Raw genomic sequence first — 20,124 nt, forward strand, 5'->3', positions numbered from 1 at the left:
GCTCTGATGATCACTTGGGGACACTTCTGGATCCAGCACTATCTCTGGAGGCATAAGTGACCTCACTGGCTTTCCATCAGCTTTGGCTGGTGGCCCAGCTGTGACATTGTTATTCATAACACCGGTCTTGAAAGACCTACATTGGCTCCCAGTACGTTTCTGAGCACAATTCAAAGTGCTGGTGTTGACCTTTAAAGCCCTAAACGGCCTCGGCCCAGTATACCTGAAGGAGCGTCTCCACCCCCACCGTTCTGCTCGGATGCTGAGGTCCAGTGCCGAGGGCCTTCTGGCGGTTCCCTCATTGCGAGAAGCAAAGCTACAGGGAACCAGGCAGAGGGCCTTCTCGGTAGTGGCGCCCGCCCTGTGCAACGCCCTCCCATCAGATGTCAAAGCGATAAATAACTACCTGACATTCAGAAGACATCTTAAGGCAGGCCTGTTCAGGGAAGTTTTTAATCTGTGATATTTTAGTGTATTTTGGGGGAAACCCAGCCAGATGGGCGGGATACAAATAATAAATTATTATTATTATTATAGAGGATCACAATAACATAAGAATGTATAAAAAGCCTGCTGGAGCAGATCAATGGCCTATCTAGTCCAGCATCCTTTTCTCACAATGGCCAATCAGAAGCCCACAAGAAGGACAGAGTTCAACAGCACTCTCCTTGATCACGATCCCTAATGCAGACCTTTTGTGCTGGTCCCAGGGGGGAAAGGTACTAATACTGTATCCGAAGTTCAGTCCAGAGTCACTAGCAGGGTAGACGATCACTAGATGAGATGCGAGGTCCGAAACAGGGAGCCGGGCGGGGGAGCAGGAACGCTGGTAGGGCAGCAGCAGGAAGCCAGGCGGGTAACAGGAACACTGGTGGGTCAGCAGCGGGCAGCCGGGCGAGGAACAGGAACACCGGAGAGTCAGGAGCAGGAAGCCGGGCAAGGAACAGGCACACCGGGAGTGCAGATCTAGGTCTGGGTAAAGCAGGTACTCCACAACGACGTTGCTCCCGCAACCTGGGACCGGGCTGCCTGACCTTTATCTTCTTCTAAGGCCGGGGGCAGTCCCGGCCCCCAGGAGCCCCGCCTCTCCTGGCCTTAAGGCGAGCACTCCTCCTGGGAGAGACCAGTTCCCTTCGCCTCTCTGCCCTAAGCCTCTGCAGTTCAGGAGAGGCCGAAGGGTTACTGGGCCCCGGGGGAGGCTCACCTGTAGCCACTGAGTCCTCCAGCACCTCTGGGGCCAGAATGGTCTCACCTGGTGCCTGCCCCTGAGGATCTGGCACAGGTGCTGGCTCCTCAGCATCTAGGCCTTGCCCCAGTTCAGCCGGCCCTGGAGGCGGGGACTCCTGTGCCGGCTGGGATTCCTCCGGTTCACTCTCAGACTCGGAATCCCAGGCCATCACACCTTTCCTTCTACGATTTGTGAAGGAAGTGAAGTGAAGGAAGCAGAGTCTATAATACTCACCAGTCCCCACATAAGTTTTACATGTGAGTTGAATAACTGGATTGGGCTGTTTTATAATAGAATAAAAATAAATAAATAAAAACCAGGTGGTTAAGAAAGCCCAACAGAGACTCCATCTCCTCAGAGTATTGCGGAAGAACGATGTCAATCAACACTGGATGATCTCCTTCTACTGGTCCACAATAGAAAGTGTCCTTTCATACTGCATCATGGTGTGGTACGCTGGTTTGACATCAACTGATAGGAAGCACCTACAGAGGGTGGTGAATACAGCACAAGATATTATGGGCTGTCCCGTGAATCCACTGAATTAAATAGTGGAAGAACGTTGCTTCAGGAGAGTGAGGAAAATTCTCAGGGATGATTCACACCCTGGCCGGCACTTTCTTGATCTCCTGCCCTCAGTCAGAAGATATAGAAGCAGGATTAGTCACACCAACAGGGTAAAGAACAGCTTCTATCCGTGGGCTGTTAGGCTGCTGAATGAAAAGATAAGAACAGGGCAACTGACTTTTGGGTTTGGTGGGTGTATGCCAGTAAACGGGGGGAATTAAGACTAAGAGAGCTGAGTGGGGGGTGCTCGTGTAATCTCACTGTATACAAGTTGTACAAGTGACAATAAAGTATTTCAATTCATTCAGTTTATGAAGAACGTAAGAAGATTCCTGCTAGATCAGGGTCAGTGACCCATCTAGTCCAGCATCATGTTCTCACAATGGCCAACCAGATGCCACAATGTGAGGCATACAAGCAGGACCCAAACACAAGAGCACCCTTCCATCCTGTGGCTTCCAGAAACTGGTACTCAGAAGCACTACTGCCCATAGCTGTCAAGTGTCCCTTATTTGGTGGGACAGTCCCTTATCCCAGCGCCATGTCCCGCTGCTGTCCCTTATTGATGATGTCCCTTAAATAAGCTACTGAAGGTAATGGGGCCCTTTCTATGTCCAGCTGTGCTTTGTCAACAACAAATTGTTGCTGTTTTTTTGTGTTGAATATATGCTATGTGGTAATTTATGGACCTAATAGGTATCTAAAGCCATTTGCACGCAACAAAATATGTATTTTATCAAAGTAATTGTTGATCCCTTATTTTGGCTGCTGATCCCTTATTTTCAAGCCTGCTGGTCCCTTATTTTCAAATCTGTAAGTTGACAGCTATGCTACTGCCTCCAGCTGTTGAAGCAGAGCATAACCAGCATGGCTAGTAGTCAGTGCATCAATATTGTGGGTCCCACCAGTTACTTTATACCATGATTTCTGTCTACAATTTTTTTCCAGTGCCCCAAATTGGCAGTTTGATCAAATCCAACCAAGTTTAGCATTTCTGCTGTGCTTCCCGCCTGCACGAGGAAACTCACAAACAACAGATGGTGAGAAGCTTGTCCCGAAAACAGCTCTGAACAAATGATCTGTGCGGCCTTACAACATGCAGCTCTTAGATTTTTAATATCGACTATCAAACCTGCCCTCGTGTATTGTCAGAGTCTGGAAAAAGAGGAAAGCAAAGTACTAATGGTCTAAAGCCACAGATGTTAAAACACTAACAGTCCAATAAATCTCTGGGAAATAGTTTTATCATTTTGCACCATGCAGCACTTGCGCATATTCTTTGGATGAATTTATGGCGAGGAATTTGGCATCCGTAAGAAAATTCCAAATGGCAGGATTTATTAGAGCAAAATACTGTTGCAATTAACAATAAATCGGGGAAATGGTGAGTGAACTCACTTGTATCGTTACCTTTTCATTATCAGGGAAATGGCATGTAATAATTGGAAGGTAGAAGGGGGGACTCTGGTCTTTTCTTTCTACTTGTAACAGGAATGCAGACATCAGACTGTATAACATAATAGACTATCTGCCTCCGAGGGTTTCATGTTACTGCGCCAATATATTTGTTGCTATTGGGGCATTATTATTACTATTTCCAGCACTGGGCCATGGGCTTCCTAGGTAAGGTGACTTGAAGCAGGTCTGAAGATGCTATTAATGGATCCCAGCAAAAGAGGGATTGGTAGATCTAGCAGAGTCTGATGCAGCAGGCACAAAGATAGGGTGGCATTAAGCAGAGTAGATCTACTGAAATCTATGATAGGTCCATTAATTTCAATCAGTAAGACTTAGTTCAATACCACCTGTAGGTAGTTCAAAGAAAGCGTGTCTCAAAATCAACTTCTGGGCATTGCAAAATGTGAAGATAGCACTGCTGGATCAGACCGAAACTGCTTCAGCATCTTGTTTCCCCATAAGCTAGGTAAACACTTATTGGAAGCCCACAAACAGTCCTTGAAGACAACAGCTCTTTCCTACTGCTGCTTCCCAGTGATTGGAATCTATGTAGCCGAGCAGGAACAAAGAGCAAAGGGGGATCCCTTCTACTGAGTCATGCCACTGGTCCATCTAACTCAATATTGGTCAGTGGCGTGCGGTGAACTTTTTTGTAGGGGAACAGTTAGGGCCACAGGCGCCAGCTTGTGAGGGCAATGGGGGGAGGGTTGCCATGTGACATCTAAGCTGGGCAGAAGCTTCCTGGGCTTTGGGAAGGAGGCACCAGGCCTATGACAAGATGCTAGAGCCCTCCTAAAGGTAAAGGTAAAGAGACCCCTGACCATTAGGTCCAGTCGTGGCCGACTCTGGGGTTGCGATGCTCATCTCACTTTATTGGGTGAGGGAGCTGGCGTACAGCTTCCGGGTCATGTGGCCAGCATGACTAAGCCGCTTCTGGCGAACCAGAGCAGCGCACGGAAACGCCATTTACCTTCCCGCCAGAACGGTACCTATTTATCTACTTACACTTTGATGTGCTTTTGAACTGCTAGGTTGGCAGGAGCAGGGACCGAGCAACGGGAGCTCACCCCGTCACAGGGATTCGAACCGCCGACCTTCTGATTGGCAAGTCCTAGGCTCTGTGGTTTAACCCACAGTGACACTGCCTTCCCAAAGCCAGGCAGGTTTTGGGAAGGTGGCAGGAGGGCTCTTGGATCCATCAGATAATTGCACCTCCATAACACAGGCAGAAGCTTCCCAGGCTTTGGGAATGAGGCACCAGGGGAACATTTAGGGGACTTGCCTTCTCCCCCCTTGTCCACTGACAACATGCCACCAGTATTGCCCATACGAGGGGTGGAATTCCTCAAGCCAGAGATCAAAATGCAGAGCTTCAGGCTTTTCACTCTGGCCCCCAAGACTCTCCACAGGCAATGTCTGCTCCCCAACCACATCCCCACTCCCTTTTTCTACACCCTTCACCAACTCTGCTTTGAACCCTCCTGGAGTGCTTTTGCCTGGCTGCAATGTGTCCTTGAACTCTGATGATAATGCCTCTTTCTTGCTTGGATGGAGAACAGGTATGTGTCAAATCTAGGGACACAGGTGGTGCTGTGGTCTAAACCACGGAGCCTCTTGGGCTTGTCAATCAGAATGTTGGCGGTTCGAATCCCCGTGACGGGGTGAGCTCCCATTGCTCGGTCCCAGCTCCTGCCAACCTAGCAGTTTGAAAGCACACCAAAAATGCAAGTAGATAAATAGGTACCTCTCCAGCAGGCATTTCCGTGCACCGCTCTGGTTTTGCCAGAAGCGGCTTAGCCATGCTGGCCCAGAAAAACTGTCTGCAGACAAATGCTGGCTCCCTTGGCCTGTAAAGCGAGATGAGTGCCGCAACCCCAGAGTCGTCTGCAGCGGGACCTAACTGTCAGCGGTCCTTTACCTTTACCTTTTTATGTGTCAAAACTACCCTACCCTACAAAGATAACATTTACATTCATTGCTCCACCAGCTTTGACCTCTAGTCTCACCCGCCATGGACATGTGGGCCCTGTCAAGTTGCTCCGAGAGGAATGCATCCTTTAGAAATGGCTCCACATTCCTGAATTATTTATTTTCTATTGTGCTGAAAACTTAAATACCACATAGTTGCAATGGTTTGTAAGCTTACTGACAGTATTTCCAATGAAGGATGCTCCCAATCTTGCTTGGAGATGCTGTGGATTTGACTTGGGACCTCCTTTGTGCAGAGGAGATGCTCTGTCACTGAGCTACAGCCCTTCCATATTTACTTACTGTACATAGTACTTTGTAGAGCTGTTTATTTTACAGTTCAAACCTTCAGCACCTAAGTGGTCTCAAGCCAGCTCATGGTTGAAAATAAAACAACACAATCAAATTTATTCTTATGAACTGTCTGGAAAATCCCAGGCAGGGTGCAATTGAATGAGATAGCACTTGTCTTATTCCAGCTTGTCTTCAGCTCGCTGTGACTCACTGTGGAAGCAGCGCTGGCTGTTGCTAGAAAGCAGTGTGTTTATTACTCTACCGTTGGGCTGCAAAGCTCTTGTGAAGCTGCATGGAAGCGCTCTGTCATAAACCTCACCTTGGACAGCGTTGTGCATGGGGTGACTCTTCCTAGTAGTGTGTGTGTCTATGACGGGGAGTGTGCTTGCTTCTCCCCTGACCTCTCATGAGATCTTGCAGGGTGGTGTTTGTGACATATTTAAAATGCAGTCAAACCAATCATTCATGTTTTGAATTCATGTTTCAGAGGCAAACGGCATTTCCATTCACTCTGGCACTCATCCCGTTGTCCCGTTGTGCCAGAAGCAGTTTAGTTGTGCTGGCCACATGACCTGGAAAAGCTGTCTGTGGACAAACGTTGGCTCCCTCAGCCTAAAAGTGGAGATGAGTGCTACACCCCAGAGTCAAATCCGACTGCACTTAAGCGTCCAGGGGTCCTTTACCTTACCTACCTCATGTTTTGCTAAATAGGCACATGATAAAAGCTGAAGCTCACAGAGTTTCCCATAAACTTGCTAGGAAGAACTCTCTGAGGGTTCCCTGATGTGACAACATCTGCGAAATCTGAGCTCCATGTTCAGATTACATTTTAAGCTAGACTTAAGTATGCCTTTGTAACTCAACCACCATTTTAAGCCTGCCTGAGCAAAGCTGCTGTATATGTTGCTCTTCATTCCCACTGTCAGGGAACTGCCATCGGAGCTAGAGGCGGAGGGAAGGCTCTAAAGGGATGCCGGAGAGGGTCCCAGTAGGGAGAGAGGCAGCCCATCTGCTGGGGAAGGAAATCAGCGTAACACCAGTGTAGAAAGGGGGCAGGTGGGGGAATCGGGGAGGAGGCTCCAAGACTCTTCACTGGAGACCAGCGGAGAGAGTACGGGTACTCCGCTGCCCACACCCTCCCTGCGCAGAAGACTTCCGCGCAGGGAGAGTAGGAGGAGACTTGGCGTCAAACAACTTTTATGCTGGAAAAGGTTTAAGAAACGCCCACTGACGGATTCTGCCAGCGACTGAGACAGTCACGATGCTGGAGGCTGCTCAGTCAGAAAGGGTTAACCAGGTAACCTAGCCAGGAGTGGCGGCAACTTACGCACGAGCAACCCCTAAACCCATTACACCCACCTACCCATCTTCATGGTTAAAGCTTCATTGGGAAGCATGATCTTTAAAGCAGAATTGGAGCAAATGTCAATTCAGATTTTCCATGGGTTGATCTTTGCTCCAATTTAAAGAGCGGGTTTCTGCGGGGAATGCTGGGAAGCAACTAACATCAAGAAAAGCTTTCTGACAGTAAGATCTGTCTGAACACTCTCCCTCGGGAGGTTGTGGACTCTCCTGCATTGGAGATTTTTAAGCAGAGGTTGGATGGCCATCTGTCTTGGATGCTGAGATTCCTGCATTGCAGGGGGTTGAAGTACATGACCCTGGGGGTCCCTTCCAACTCTACAGTTCTGTGACCCTATGACTGGTGAATGGGAGTGGCTGCCGGAACCACATAACACCGGTCCTGAGAGATCTGCATTGGCTCCAAGTATGTTTCTGAGCACAATTCAAAGTGTTGGTGCTGACCTTTAAAGCCCTAAACGGCCTCGGTCCTGTATATTTGAAGGAGCGTCTCCACCCCATCATCCAGCCCGGACACTGAGATCCAGTGCCGAGGGCCTTCTGGCGGTTCCCTCATTGCGAGAAGTGAGGTTACGGGGAACCAGATAGAGGGACTTCTCGGTAGTGGTGCCCGCCCTGTGGAACGCCCTCCCATCAGATGTGAAGGAAATAAGCCTCTATCTTATATTTAAAAGACATCTGAAGGCAGCCCTGTATAGGGAAGTTTTTAATATTAAATGCTGTATTGTTTTTAACACTCGATTGGGAGCTGCCCAGAGTGGCTAGGGAAACTCAGCCAGATGGGTGGGGTATAAATAATAAAGTATTATTATTATTATTATTATTATTATTATTATTATTATTATTATTATTATTATTATTATTATTATTTTCTACAATATGCCACCAGAATGACTTCTTCTCATGCAGCGAAACTTCATTTCCTTCTCATCAAAATGACCCCAAATCTACTCCAGAAGGTTGGACAAATTTCTGGAGCAGATTTTTAAAAATAAAAAAATAAAAATGGATGGGGTTAATGTGGGCACACACTACGGGGGGAGAAGAAGAGGAAGAAGAAGTGGCCATCTGTCATGGATGCTTTAACTGAGATTCCTGTATTTCAGGGGGCTGGAGAAGACCTTTCGGATCCCTTCCAACTCTAAGATTCTATGATTCTATTGCGTAAGCAGAAGTCATTGGATATACAACCCGTCACCTTCAATGATTTCCTGTTTGGTGAGAAATGCAGCAAAGTCTACTACCTTCTCAATAAAACCAGAGAATTTCCAGCTCCTTTTGCTCCAAAGTAGAAAGTAATCTGTGTTGCCAAGGAGCCTTGTTCTTCTCTGCCACCCCCCAACTCTTTCAGCTCCCACACATAATTATAACACAGGGTAGATGTGTAAGTTTACAACGTTGCAGATGTGTGTTGATTAATGTGCTCAGAGCTTCTGCCTCTGCATTTAAGACAGGTATTTCTCTCTCTCTCTCCCCCCCCCCTTCTCAGTGTCTTTGCAACTTAGCAATTTATTTGCTGAACCAAGCAGTTGTAAGTGCAGGGCCGGATCCTTTTTCTCTTTTCCTTTTCTCAAAGGCAGCCCTTCCTATGCATTGACTCTTCTTTTACACTCTTTGGGAATCCGGATAGCAAAATCCATTCTGAAGAGAACCTTATTACCAGTAGGAGGGGGCTCACTTCCACTCCAGAGCTGTGTAGGGACAAAAGTGTTGATTTCAAAAGTAATATAGTTTTCTAATTATGCTCCCTCTAAAATTACCTCTGGGAAAGCAAATGAGAAATAAAAGTTTCCTTTTAATTACAGGAATGAAGAGGAGAGTATATATACCCTCTAATTACATGGCTGCAAATAAATTTGTTCCGTTACACTTTCTGCAGCTTGCATCGGAGGTCTATAGCACAAAGGCACACACAAAGCCAATGCTCTCTTCATTATCCTTGCAAACAGCAGCCTTCAGAACAACTCCTAAATATCAACGTGGGGATTTATACAGCAAAGAAGCCACCTCCACACATGTTACTTTGGAATAACACGAAAGCAACCAAATAAAATTTAACAGGGGCAGATGTAAAATGTTACACACAGGACAAGAGCACCAAAATATATAATGGTCGTGTGGGAGGCATGCAGATATAACATCTTGATGAATCTGATCAAGATCCATTGAGGCAAAGGGTAGAAAACCTATGGCTCTATATTGGACTCCAGTTCCCATCTGCTCAAGCCAGCATGGCCAATGATCAGGGTTGATAGGAGTTGGAGTCCAACTGTACCCGGAAGGCCACTTGAGCACTGGTGATGAACAGAAGTCCCCATCACACCCAGAGAGCAACAGAGAAGATTAAGTGGCCCAAGCCTGGCAATGGGGCACACACAGTTCTGTCACCTAACAGCTCACCATCATTTTCTGCACCCAAAACTTCTACCAACACCTTACTCTGACTTACGGTAGGGTTGGTCCTATGAAGAAGTGCATTTCTACACATTTTAAAGTGTGCCGTTTCGGTTGTGATGGAGATGTAGGTATGGATTATGGTACCATGGTAGGTGAACTGCAGGCTGGGAGTTACAACTAGCTAGAGGGCAAATAAGGAACTGGGGAACAGAAGAAGGGGAGGATGGAATTGAAGATCAGCAGAATTAGGTTTAGCTCTGTTCTAAGGATGCATTTAGAAGGATTGGTCTAAATGACCACAATATGATAGAAATACTCGTGCATCCATTGTGTGCTGAGGTCCCAGCCCAGGAAGGAGTAGCTTTCTACTGTGCATTAACCCTCTATGCCGAATTGGGGAGGTGGGTAAATTTAATGGGGTGTGGGGAAAGGCTTTGATCATAAGAACATAAAAAGAGATTTGCTGGATCAGGCCAACGACCCATCTATTCCAGCATCCTGTTCTCATAGTAGCCAACCAGATCTTTGTGATGCCTATCAAGAAAAAAAGGCAGTGCAGTCATTTCTTATTAGGTAGGAAATGTTTATTCATAAATCTCAAAGCTCCACAAATATCAAACAGACACTCATCACTTCTTCCTTGCAGGATTAAGTGTTTGGTATATTTTGTAGTTTTCTGAAAAGCAATCTACCGCAGTAAATTTCAAAGTAAACATTGTAAATCTGTATTGAAGAGTGAATGCATTTAGAACTAATACTGGGCTATTTCTTTTCAAAAGTTTGAGGCTGGAGAGCAGTGGTGGGGCAGGAAGAATGGTCCACTGCAAAGTGAAGAGGGCAGGCAGCAAAATGCCGGCAATATTTTCACTGCAATCCTATACATCATGGCATCCAATTGGTGCCTTCCAGAACTTGTTGGACCACAACTCTCATGACCCAGACCATTGCCCATGCTAGCATGAGCAGCCCCCAGATTCTTTCTGCATTGTTGAACATGGGAGCCCACAAGACAGAATAAGAAATCATGAATAGGGTTCCCATCGCATAACAGCCATGACTCACTGTTCTTTCATCAGAGCAAATATATTGTGCTGGTCCCGTGGGTAAATCGAGAGGGGAGGTCCAAGTCCAGTCCGAGGCCGAAGGAGCAACATGGAGGCAGCCTGTAAAAGCTGGAGCTGGGTACAGGGCAGGATTTAGGCAGGAACTGGCTACCAACAATGTTGCTCCCGCAACTTGGGACTGGGTCTGGCTGGCTTTTATCTGCCCCGAGGCATAGAGCGGCCCCAATCCTCAGGTGACTCGCCTCTCCTGGCCTGGAGGCGAGCACTCCTTCTGCGGGAACTTAGTTTCCTCTGCCTCTCTGCCCTGAGCCTCTGCAGCTCAGGAGAGGCTGGAGGGTTACCAGACCCAGAGGCAACCTCAGCTTCCTCTGACGGGGCTGAGAGTGGAGCACCTGCAGGCAATGGGTCCTCCAGACTCAGCTGGTGCCTGCACCTGAGGATCCAGCACAGGTGAGGACCCTTCAGGCTCAAGCCCCAGCCCCAGCTCAGCTGGTTCTGGAGGCGGGGAATCCTGTGCAGGCTGGGATCCCTCAGGTTCAGCATCCGAATCTGAATCCAAATCCCAGGCCATCACATATATCTGGTAAAAGACATTAGGCAACATTTGATGGTTGTTGGGGGCTTTTCTGGTGTGTGTGTGTGTGTGTGTGTGTGTGTGTGTGTGTGTGTGTAGTTGCTAACCTCCTCCTGTGTTGAGATAAACGTGTTGCAATTTAATTATTTCCATGCTTCCTTTACTGATGCAAGCAAGCCAAAAGGGCTGGAGAACTACAAGCATTTCCCTGCAAAATTCCACTGAGGAACTCGTGAATTTTTCATGCACCTGTCAGTTTTAGGGAAACGGCACCATTAAGCCCACGGCCAAATGTCACATTTCCCAAAGCAAATGGCCGGGGCTCCCTGAATGGCTGTATGGGATAGGGTCAAATGACATGTGCTAGGTAGAAGAGGCTCTGAATTCTCCTCTCTTCCTTCTAGCTGCCAAGTGAGCCTGACCCAGCTAGAAAAGAATGGACTATGTCATCTGTTTGGATTTTTAGAAAGAAACAGTGGGCATCTGTTCAGAGCCATGTAACTGGTCCCAGAACAAAGCACAGAAGGAATAAAAAGTATTCCAATCTTCCAACCGAGTAAAATTGCAAGCAAAAAGGAAGCTGGACAAAGCATAGCTCTAGAATTTTATGTGTCCCTGACTTCCAAATATCAAAAGGAGTGACCTCCAAAGTGGAAGGAACATGTTTCTATCACTTCAGCTATAAAGCTGAGGGATTTTGTGGGACAGAACTTGCTGAGGATAAACGGGAATGCCATCCACTTCTCTTCCTTGGCATTTCCCAATTATTTCCTCATTGAGACTTGGCTTCTAAGGATGCTTCACCTCCTACCTTTACTGGGACCCTTTATTCCCATAAGATAAACATTATTTCAGGTTGGGTATCCTCCAGCTTTGCAGGGAAGGTGTTGGGAAAATCAGTCCAATGAGCCAAATCTGGCCTGCCAAGCTTCTTTGCCTGATGTCTTGGACTCTGTCCAGCTATACCTCCCCTCTCTAGGCCCACATCCCTCACTGCTTCTGCTTTGCACTTTACCAATACCAATAACATACTTAGTTGGTCTCTAAGGTGCTACAGGAAGGATTTTTTTTATTTGGAGGAATCCTGTTGCTGGTTCCATTTTCCCTCTGTGCATGTGTCGTAGGGTAGCCTTCCAGACTTCAGACAGATATCATCATATTTTTATTTCTATGCTTGTTGTTTAGTCATTTAGTCGTGTCCGACTCTTTGTGACCCCATGAACCAGAGCACACCAGGCACTCCTGTCTTCCACTGCCTCCCACAGCTTGGTCAAACTTACGTTGGTAGCTTTGAGAACACTGTCCAACCATCTTGTCCTTTGTCGTCCCCTTCTCCCTGTGCCCTCCATCTTTCCCAACATCAGGGTCTTTTCCAGGGAGTCTTCTTTTCTCATGACGTGCCCAAAGTATTGGAGCCTCAGCCTCAGGATCCGTCCTTCCAGTGAGCACTCAGGGCTGATTTCCTTCAGAATGGACCGGTTTGATCTTCTTGCAGTCTATGGGACTCTCAAGAGACTCTTCCAGCACCATAATTCAAAAGCATCAATTCTTCGGCAATCAGCCTTCTTTAGTTGGTCTCTAAGGTGCTACTGGAAGGAATTATTTTATTTTGTTTCGACTACGGCAGACCAACACTGCTACCTACCTGTAACTTTGCCTGGTTAGAATGTGACCTCAGAGTGTGATAATCCTTCTTGTTTGCCTTTGTAGAGGATGGAGGGTGTAGATACGAGCCTATGAGGAAGGGTCATAGCTCAGTAGTATGTATCTCTGTTGAATGCAGAAGGTCCCAGGTCCAATCCCTGGTGTCGCCAGGTAGGACTGAGAATTCCCCTGTCTGGAATGCTAGAGAGCCACTGCCAGTCAGCCTACCCTACTCTACTTTGACAATACTGAGCTAGATGGAATCAATGGTCCGACTCAGTATAAGGCAGCTTTCTATGTTCCTATGGGTCTAGTAACTAGCTCGGCACACTTTCTTTCCTCCTGGCCTTGTCCACTACTGAGAACCACTGTAGTGTAGTGGTTAGAGCAGCCTTTCTCAGCCTTGGGTTTCCAGATGTTGTTGGATTACAACTCCAATCATCTGTAGCCAGCAGGAGCAGCAGTCAGGGATGGCAGGATATGGTAATACAATGTCATCTTGAAGCCCAAGGTTGAGAAAGGTTGGGTTGGAGTGTTGGACTAGGATCTAGGAGACCAAGGTTCGAATCCCCACTCAGCCAATCAAGCTCCTTGGGTGACCTTAGGCCAATCACTGGCTCACAACCTAACCTCACATGGTTGTTGTGGGGATTAAATGAAGAGGGGAAGAACTATGTATGCCCTGAGCTCTTTTAAGAACAAAGTGGCCTACAAATTCAACAAACAAAAAAATATTCCCCCAGAAGTGAATCCCCTGCCCCCCTGGCCAACAATACTACAAGGATATTGCTTGTTAGGGACATCCAACATAATTCTGATTAGCCTTCCTGAGGGCTGGTATGCTTTGTCTGGAGTTCAGTTTATTGGTCTTCTCTGACAAAGGAGTCCAGAGCTTTTCTTAGTGTAACTCAGGGCATTGTAATTTGTGTCACATCCTTTGTAGATAAAGCTGAATTTTGAAACAAACACTTTAAATAATTACATTCATATTTTTTTATTGCATTTATTGCCATGATTTGGATCACTGTAATTTGAAATAATGTGCCTTTTTTCACAGCAAGCAGGAATGCAGGCAATAATTTATGTTGATTAATATATTAGTGTCACCTCTAGCTGGGGGTGTCTGCTGGTAGCAAGACACCAGTTTAACAAGTGTAGTGGCTAGTGAAGTTGCGCTATATTTGAGAGCAAAATGTCTCCACTTTTGGCCAAAGCAAAATGAAATGCCTCTGTCATTTCCCCTCTTGGGAAGTGGTCTGTCATGGACAGCTTATTGGGGGTCACAAAACAGGCATGGAAAGTCCCCTGAAGTCAACCCTCTATGGATGTCAGCTTGGAATCTGATTGAGACAGCTGTGGGAGGTCATGATTTTAAGGCTTGGATCAGATCCTTTGCAAAGGACCTTCTTCGTGAGAGATTTTCCTAGGAAAAATTTGCCATGTTCCTTCACTTCTTGCTCAAAGATAAAGAGATGTGAAGTCACTGAGCTCAAAGAAAATAGGCAATCACTAGCAGACAAAAGAAAATACTTCATCATACCAAATGCAATTAACTGAGAGGATTCACTATCACAGCACAGGGCAGTGGCAATGACTGATAATAACAAAATACAATGCAGTTTAAACCACATTGTACCCCCTTGAAGTCGAGTAATAGTACATGACAAGTCAGCAGGAGAGCAGTCAATAAAGCGAACACAAGGAATATAAGGAGCCATCCCAATATTGAAGTAGTGAGAGAACCCAGATTTTCCAGGCTTGGTTTCCTTGGAATGAAAGTCGGTGGAAATTGTGGTGTCTGTAGGATGTATGGTTTTATTTACACATAGTTACTACACGGAGAGGGATACAGCTTTAATATCTCAGCAGATCTTGTTTCTCCATTAGTTACAGCATTGAATCCCACACAGCACAGATGAAGCATGTCTTCTAGCCTTCTTCCAACTTTCTCTCACACAACTCTGGCTGTTTTCTTTTACCTAGCCATTAGGTGAGATGGTGGAGGAAAGGCCCACCCATTAACCTGGGGGGCACCATTACGTAATTTTCACCTCCTCAGCTTGTGACGCAAGATGTGACATGTCTGCAGAGGGTGGGAATCACTATGTACAGATGAAAACCAACAACAAGAAGGATGCAGCCCTGGAACGACAGCTTCACAATGAGGCTGCTGAGTCCTCCCAAACCCTGCATCACCAACCGCTCTTATTTCCCAGGGGAGAGAGATAGTTCCAAAGTGTGGTGAAACCTCACAAAGGTCCTTTCCCTCATTCCATTCAACCCACAGTAATTTATCTTATCAATGGGCCAGAAATCAGGATCTCACTGGCTGATTGCAAAACCCAAGCAGGTTTATCTCCAGCACCCCATGTTCAGATTTCATGGTTTTATTGAATGGCATACTGCCATACAAATTCAGCTATCATGGGGAATAGCCATTAGTAGTCATAAGAATATAAAAGAGTGCATCTAGTCTAGCATCCTTTTTCTCACAGTGGCCAATTAGATGACTCTAGCAAGCACACAAGCAGGTCATGAGTGCAATAGCTCATTCTGTCCTGTGCCCTTTCCAAAGTCCTGTCTAGCAGTGAAGCACAGAAGTGGAGTTTTGAAAGGTAGATATTTTTGCGAGGAGCAGATATATGCATAAACACCCCCTTAGCCAGCTGTTTTGGAGCAGTTACACCACTGACCTATACAGTGCTAGAATATATTGCTTTTGCTCAACTTCAACTTCCTGGCACTGTGTTGAAAAGAGCAGGCTTCATTAGGGATTCCAGGCAGACACACATTTCCTCCCTCCAGTTGACTCGCTGGCTCCTTTCCCCCTCTCCACCCACCCATCCCACTTCTCAGTTGTGGTTCAGCAGCATTGCACTTCTTCCACCAGTCACGCTGCTTTGCAGTCCATCATGCTGGTGTCTGTCAAAAAACTCCTAGCTAATATCTTCTGCTCCAAATCCCCAGACTTGCACAGAAAGGGAATGAGCATGAGAGAGGGGCAGAGGAATAAACCGTGAATGGAAGGTGGCTCATTCAGGGTTAGGGCATAAATGTGATTGATCCTTATGTCCACCAAGATGTTTAAGAAGCCTTTTTGCATCTGGCCCAAGAATCCATCTTCCATTACTGTGTCCATCCTAATATGTATACAGTACAGATGCCACAAATAATCTACAATTTCCAGCTTCTAGGGCAAAACCAGCATATTTATCATTTCAGTTGGGTGCCTTCGACATTCATGGGGCTTATCAGAATATTATCACTGGGTGAAGGGGATGACTGGTGCATAATTAAGCCAAATTTGAAACAATCATGGTTGTGTAATGTACAACAATGATCAGATCTGTTTCGCAAAAACAAAAACAAAAGGTTAGCTCCTTAGACAGGTAGCTGCAGTCTGAGATATTACTGTCAGATCTTCCAGAAAGTGGAGACTCTGAATGAACAAACTGATGAGAAATTGAAAGGGGATAACACTGTGTACCAAGTGTGGTTCAGAACTGTGGTGCAATTCATGCAATGGAAGTAAGTCTCAATGAGCTCCATGGGGTTTACTCCCAAAGTAAGAGTGTGCTGCGGGGACGTGGGTGGCGCTGTGGGTAAAAGCCTCAGCACCTAGGGCTTGCTGATCGAAAGGTTGGCGGTTCGAATCCCTGCGTCGGGGTGCGCTCCCGTTGCTCGGTCCCAGCGCCTGCCAACCTAGCAGTTCGAAAGCACCCTTGGGTGCAAGTAGATAAATAGGGACCACTTACTGGCGGGAAGGTAAACGGCGTTTCCGTGTGCTGCGCTGGCTCGCCAGATGCAGCTTTGTCACGCTGGCCACGTGACCCGGAAGTATCTCCGGACAGCGCTGGCCCCCGGCCTCTTAAGTGAGATGGGCGCACAACCCTAGAGTCTGTCAAGACTGGCACAGACACACAAGACTGACCTTTACCTTTAAGAGTGTGCTGCACTGAAGCCTCAGGGAGAGGCTTGTGAATGGGGGAAATGTTGTGCAATTGATCCAACAATTGTTGATGTTGAAGGGTGTGGCAATTCCAAACCGGCAGCTGGTTTGAGAATATCATTGTCAGATTGTCAAAAGAAAGAAAGAGGCTGAAGGAGCAAGCTGATACAGATATAAAGAACGAGTGATGAACCAAAAGGATTTCAGATCCTCATTACGCAAACCAAGCTCACCTCACCTGTTGTTGTTCTGTGTCCCAGTCCAATGTACAGGGAGGTGGAAACTTCTACTGAAATAGCAGGAAGGGTTTTACACCTCCTTCCTATAGAAGTTATTTTTGCTGGTTTACATCAGCATCAGTGACATTTCCACACAGAAATTATCAGTGATGGAGGCAGACAAAATCAGAGAGGCCATAGAGACACTCTTGCCATAGAGACAATTTGGCAGCAGAATGGCAATTCTTCCAGTGGCTAAAGATCCACATGATCAATCACAGACTTCTGGAAGTCTGCTTTGGAAAACAACAGGTCCCACTGCTTAAAGAGATTTCCTACACTTTGTGGGGCTCTGGAGACAACAGCAACTTGCCAGTTGGGGAGCAAATTCAGCAATGGAATCTGAGTTTGTTCAGTTTGAAAGAAAGAGGCAGTGTTTTATAGTAATTAGTGTGTTGGACTAGATTCACAGGGGCCAGCAAACTTTTTCAGCAGGGGGGCGGTCCACTGTCCCTCAGACCTTGTGGGGGGGCCAGACTATATTTTTTTGTGGGGGGATGAATGAATTCCTATGCCCCACAAATAGCCCAGAGATGCATTTTAAATAAAAGCACACATTCTACTCATGTAAAAACATGCTGATTCCTGGACTGTCCACAGGCCGGATTTAGAAGGCAATTGGGCCGGATCCGGCCCTCGGGCCTTAGTTTGCCTACCCATAGACTAGAACCTGGGAGAGCAGGGCTTGATTCCCCACTTGGCCATGAAACTCACCTTAGGCTGGTCTCTGTCTCTTATCTTAATTTACTTCACAAGGTTATAGTGGGGATTAAATGAGGGGAACCATCTAAACCACATTGAGCTCTGTGGAGGAAAAAACTGGGCTATGAACACAATAAATGAATAAATACATTGAATTTTAGAATACATTGGAATGAAAAATATGGGGCAGTGAAGAACTAGTGGTTCTACCCAACTTTAGAGAAACTATATATGCTTTTTGCAAGTTAACACACACAAAGAGAGAGATTTGCTTTTAAAAATGTATGTAGAGCATTTTTTTTTAAAAAATGAAGGGAGTCTTTTTGTTCCCATACTGGGAGGCTGCAGTTGGCATGCCTTGGAAAGTGATTAGAGAAGAGTTCAGAGTTCTTGGACTACTGCAGGCAAGTGGTCTTCTTCATCTGTAGAACTGAAATATGGTGTCAAAGATAAATACGTTCAGGACAAAAAAAAAGGAGAAAGAGAGAGGAAAAACCTGCTGGAGGAAAAGGGTTTAATGTGGCTTGAAAGTGCTTTCACCATCTGTCTGCCGTGATAAGGTCACATCCCTGAGACAACCTAGATTTGGTTGTCTACAACTGAAAGCTGACACAACAAGTATCAAGACAACAGATGTCACTAAAGGGTCAGAGATTCCATTCCTTTGGTGGCTGAGCTTGTGTGCTATAAAAAGCTAGAGGCCACACAGCTAAGCACACACTAACATTCAAAAGAAATAATTACATGGGGAAAGTGGTATTACTGTATTACTCAACTTAGCTACACCTTGTTCTCCACAATAAGTTTTAGTGGAAATTCATCAGGAGGAACTCATATAATATTTTGTACATGGGATATCAGGATCTCTTCCAGATAGGGATGGGGAAGGAATTCAATCAGTTTGCGCTTAAAGGCAAACCTACATAATACCTACTTTGTTCCACCTTCCTGACAGTTTCTTACCTGTTAAATTCAATTTTTGACATGCTCTGCAAACAATGTAAGATCATCTATTGGAAATCTAGTACTCATTTCCATGTTGTTGTTGGTTTTTTTGGGGAGGGGCAGCGGATTGCAACCATGGAAACCTGAAATATTGCAGGAGTTTTGCATTGTACGTTTCCTTTGGTTTCCGTGGATCAGGCCCGCACCACTCATGTAACAAAAAAAATGGGTGTTGTTTTTGCATACTGCATGATTATTGATCAGTGGGCGGCCTCATCCACCAGTCAAAGTTGGCTGGCAGGTGGGGAGCGATAAAGTTCTGGCTTGCTCCAGTCCAATAAATCTTGAGCCACAGTTAAATCTGCTCATCTTGGAGGTGCTTGTTTTGTTTGTTTTGCTATTTTGTTTGTTTTGCTATTTTGCAAAAATTCCACTTTGTCACACCGATAAGAATTTCGAAACACTTTGGCAAATGCTACTACAAGTATTAAGATTACTCAGTGTGCACGGCCAATATGTAGGCTGGGCGCATGGATTGCGCCTCCCTGCACACCCCACCGAAGCAAGCCTGACACAGCAGGCAGACACGCTTTAGAATTCCCAAGAGCTTACATGTAAAGTCTAATGTTTGCAGACCTGCATATCCTGGCTGCCTCCCAGATTCTTTAATATTTGTTTTTCATGTTGGTTCCCCCCTACTGCCCTGCCCAGTTAATGATAAAACCTACTACACACAAGGGATGCGGGTGGCACTGTGGGTTAAACCACAGAGCCTAGGACAGGTGGCACTGTGGGTTAAACCACAGAGCCTAGTGATGGGGTGCGCTCTCGTTGCTCGGTCCCTGCTCCTGCCAACCTAGCAGTTCAAAAGCACATCAAAATGCAAGTAGATAAATAGGTACCGCTCAGGCGGGAAGGTAAACGGCATTTCTGTGCGCTGCTCTAGTTTGCCAGAAGCAGCTTAGTCATGCTGGCCACATGACCCGGAAGCTGTCCGCCGGCTCCCTCGGCCAATAAAGCGAGATGAGCGCCCCAACCCCAGAGTCGGCCACGACTGGACCTAATGGTCAGGGTTCCCTTTACCTTTATTGATGCTTTTATTCATTCCAGTTTTCCTCCAAAAATTTCAAGGTGGGTGTGCTTTAAATGTATGGTTTGGATCTGCTGAAAGAAAAGATGTCTAAGCACAAACCAAATCGTGACACTCTCTGTTGGGACCAGTGTTCTGTTCCATTCAGTTTTGAAATTCATCCAGCCCACCACCCACAGAGTCCACAGCACCCAGATTTCCTCCAGCCCATCTCTGCAACCTCCCAGCCTCCCACCTTCTTTCCGCCTAAGTCAATGTTTTTCCATTTTGCCTTTATGGTGCACTAAAACACCTCCCCGAACCTGAAGCAATCTGGGTTCATGGCTGTAACAAATGCGGCCCTGTGTGTTTTAGAAAAACACCACCTAATTCTTCTTTGTAGCCAAGCCTAACATAAACGGAGATTTATCTGCGTGCTAACAATATCTATTATGGGCTTTAGCAAAGGGGGCAGGGAAGGGATGGCTGTTCACTCAGTGAGACGTTATCACTAGCAGAGTGCTGACACCTTCGATAAAAGCAGCAGCTGTATCTCTATAAAATCTTTCCTTTTAAAACCACCAAGTTTATATCAGCAGTTAGCCAGAGAAAGCCGGAAACATTT

The 20,124-nt window shown here is 46.2% G+C and overlaps 1 protein-coding gene across 1 annotated transcript in view; it reads left to right on the top strand.

The window, feature by feature from the left end:
- Nucleotides 1-20,124, top strand: part of RIT2 (Ras like without CAAX 2) — a 260,005-nt gene that overhangs the window by 201,664 nt on the left and 38,217 nt on the right. The window lies entirely within an intron of this gene.

The sequence above is a fragment of the Podarcis bocagei genome, assembly GCF_964188305.1.
Source record: "Podarcis bocagei genome assembly, chromosome: 11".
Taxonomy (NCBI): Eukaryota; Metazoa; Chordata; class Lepidosauria; order Squamata; family Lacertidae; genus Podarcis; species Podarcis bocagei.